General features: G+C 37.3%; 2 protein-coding genes and 1 pseudogene across 2 annotated transcripts in view; 1 reads left to right on the forward strand and 2 right to left on the reverse strand.

Annotated features, from left to right (window-relative positions):
- Positions 1-3,751, reverse strand: part of LOC116673699 (zinc finger protein 431) — a 193,334-nt gene that overhangs the window by 68,604 nt on the left and 120,979 nt on the right. The window lies entirely within an intron of this gene.
- LOC116673702 (gastrula zinc finger protein XlCGF8.2DB-like) overlaps positions 1-3,751 on the forward strand; it is a 325,201-nt pseudogene that overhangs the window by 11,665 nt on the left and 309,785 nt on the right.
- LOC116673697 (oocyte zinc finger protein XlCOF8.4) overlaps positions 3,626-3,751 on the reverse strand; it is a gene marked incomplete in the record, with an annotated part of 34,635 nt that continues 34,509 nt past the window's right edge. The window contains 1 exon segment of the mRNA XM_032505923.1: positions 3,626-3,645.

Here is a 3,751-nt window from a genome sequence, read left to right on the forward strand (position 1 = left end):
TCAATCATGTTATTTTGGGTTGTTAAAAAGAACATTGATATAGGAAAACATGTCAATTTGACCCAAGGACAACATGAGGGTTAACACAATTGGTGTAAATTGCACTGCATAGTTGTTGTTGCAAAAGTGTGTATCTTGCTGGAAATGTTTTGTTTATGTGTCCAAAGCAAGTATTTATATCAATGACCCAATCAAACTGACAAGTCCTTACACCATTGTTTATACCAAGATAGTGAAACTGCTTTGTCTTATTGTCCATATTTAACAGTTCACTGTGTGACTATAGTGTAATGAACAATGCACATTCCATCTGTGACAAAGTTACACATTATTGTAATTTCTGATCTGAGAAATGCACCTAAGCAACTGAGAGGAACTGTACTGTTACTGAAAACCAAATACCAAGTTGATTATATAGCGCCATACAGGTACATGTAGGATATATTTGTAATTGTATGTTTATATGATGTAAAATGTGTTTGGACTGATTGACACAAGTCATGTTCGTTTTCATTGAAGTTCACATGTAGGTAGTTACAGTGGATATAAAAAGTCTACACACCCCTGTTAACATGCCAGGTTTTTGTAATGTAAAAACAATTAGACAAAGATAAATCATATCAGAACTTTTTCCACCTTTAATGTGACCTATAAATTGAACAATTTAATTGAAAAGCAAATTGAAATCTTCGAGGTTGAAAAATAAAAACCTTACAATAACCTCGTTGCATAAGTGTGCACACCCTCTTATAACTGTGGGCTGTGACTTTGTTAAGAATTAACTGATCACATTCAAATTCATGTTAAATAGAAGTCATTTGTCACACATGCCATCATTTAAAGTGACTGTGATTAATCAGAAATGAAGATCAGCTGTTCCAGTAGGATTTTCCTGACATTTTCTTAGTTGCATCTCAGAGCAAAAGCCATGATCCACAGAAGGATCTCATTGTTGAAATATATTAGTCAGGAGAAGGGTACAAAAGAATTTTCAAAGCATTAAATATACCATGGACCACAATGAAGACAGTCATCATTCAGTGGAGAAAATATGGCACAACAGAAACATTAGCAAGAACTGGATGTCCCTCCAAAATTGATGAAAAGACGAGAAGAAAACCGCTCAGGGAGGCTTCAGGAGACATGTGACAAAAAAATCTCCCATATTCTTCATATGAATGGGCTTTGGGGTAGGGGGGGGCAAGACGGAAGCTTTTACTTACAAATAAAACATCCAAGCCCAAAAACAAACATCAAGTCTGCCAAAAGCATGTGGAAAAATGAAACCAAGGTTGAACTTGTTGGCCATAATTCCAAAAGATATGTTTGGTGCAGAAACAACCTTGCACATCACCCAAAGAATACCGTACATCCATGGCATCCATTAGAAAGCTGAAGATGAAGTGGACCTTTCAGCATGACAAAGACCCAAAACACACATCCAAATCCACAAAAGCATGGTTTCACCAAAAGAAGATGGTTTAGGAATGGCCCAGCTAGATCCCAGACCTGAATCCAAATGAACATCTGTGGGGGGCTGTGCACAGATTATGTCCTCGCAATATGACACATTTGGAGCACTTTTGCAAAGAAGTCTGGGTAAATATTGCCACTTCAAGATGTGCCATGCTTATAGACTCCTACCCAAAAAGACTGCTATAATAAAATCAAAAGGTGCTTCAACAAAGTATTAATTTAAGGGTTTTGCACACTTATTTATTCCCCCCCCCCTCAAAGATTTGTTTTTCAATTGAATTATAGGTTTAGGTTTTACATTAAAAAGGTAGAAAAAGTGATTTATCTTTGTCTAATTTCTTTACATTACAAAAACCTGGCATTTTAACAGGAGTGTGTAGACTTGTATATCCACTGTATATGGGTAGATGTACAGTACGGCCTTTACAAAGAATATCCATTTCCAAGTGTGTGTGCTCCAGTTTTGGAGGAATTCATTGCACATGTGCATTAAACAAAGTGTTTTCCAGAGTATTGATGAATGTATGAATTTAGGCTCATAGCTTAGCTTTACCATACCCAACTGCAATGACTGCAGACTTTATACTTATGTACGTAAACATGAAATGACACATATTGTTGAAATCCAACATTTTATTTAAAAATAAGAACAAATTCATAACCCATCCGGGAAATCACAGGCCTGACTCTTGTCAGCAGACATATTGCTCCCTGTTGAGCCCAAAGTACCCCTGGAATCGGTCCCAGTGAAAGCGGAGCTCCTTTACCTCACTCCCCTCTGGACCTGAGGGTCTCATGCACCCACACCCTTCTTGCTGCTTCCTTCCTCCCAATATCCTCCCAACCAGGGCAAGTTCCAAGGCTTTCTTTTGGTTCAAAGACAGAAACTTAGCCACCAAATTACTACTGGAGTCGCTGTGTATCCTACACAATGTCGCATGTACTACAGGTCTGATGGAAACATCGGACGCAGACGTGATGTGCATTCAAATATTAGCAAACAATTGAACCATAAATCCAACTTTAGGTGTGGCGACTGTCTGCTGAGAGAGTTGCGAGGCTGTCCTTTGTGATTGGGGTCGCATGGATTGGCTGATTGTTTCATTTCCTAACAAGTCCAGCTTAAGATTCCAAAAAATGAATTACTTAATCTTTGAAATTCTATAAATCACAACAGTAACATTAACTTCGTAATCCAATAAATGTTCCAAACCTGTCAAAATCATTATTAACCCTTGTGTTGTCTTCCCGTCAAATTTGAAAATCAACACTTTTGTTGACACTTTTTATCAATGTTTTGAACTTTTTCTTACGTTTTTGTTCCTTTCTTCAACAAGTTTGACGCTTTTTCAATAGTTTGTCACTTTTTTGATGTTTTCAACACTATGTAACGCTAATTCAGTTGTACAGTTATTTTTGGAATTTATGGTCAATGAACTTCATTTATAGGAAAATATACCCAATGTTTGAGTTAGAAAAGCAGAAACTTAGGGGGTTTTTAGATTAAAATTAAAGGAATGTATGTTGATGGATAATCACAGACTGGACTATATCAACTTTTTCTCAACACTATTTCAAAACCACTACAATTTGTTTTTCAAATGCTATAAAATTGAATAAGACGCCCCAAAATTAATGAAAGTAGAGATTTGTACTTGCCAAAGAGCGTTGTGTATAACCAATCATGTTATTTTGGGCAATTTTAATTGGGTAGTTAAAGAAAATGGGTCAATTTGACCTGAGGACAACATGAGGATTTAAGACATATTAAAGCCTAAAACGGTTTCTCTGCTTTATCTCTTTCAATGTTAAATAGATAAATAGATTCTCTCCCTGTGTGTGAATTCATGTCTTTCTTTAAATGTCCACCCTCTATAAAAGCTTACTTACAGACTGAGCTAGGGCTGAACGATTATGGCCAAAATGATAATCACGATTATTTTGGATCTATTTTTTTTTTTATGTATCTCTGAGAAAGCTCCTTCACTTATTTTCAACAATAAAAAAAACTAGGGAGAGAAGGGGAGTGCGATGGACGTACTCACAGAGTGACGGCTGACTCATCATGAATGGGTCCAGCACGGGTCGAATGGCGGGTCAGGGGAGTTACACACGTCGTGTGTATGAACTGTCTGCATTGTCACTGCGCTGCATTTTTATGAACTATGATATTCTGGCCGGATGCGAGGACATTAGTTGCACCGGTGCGACCTAGAGGAAAACTATTACTCGCGCCCTAGAGCCCTGTGAGCTAACAGACAGTAACTAGCACTGG

Source organism: Etheostoma spectabile, chromosome 24, assembly GCF_008692095.1.
Source record: "Etheostoma spectabile isolate EspeVRDwgs_2016 chromosome 24, UIUC_Espe_1.0, whole genome shotgun sequence".
NCBI classification, from domain to species: domain Eukaryota; kingdom Metazoa; phylum Chordata; class Actinopteri; order Perciformes; family Percidae; genus Etheostoma; species Etheostoma spectabile.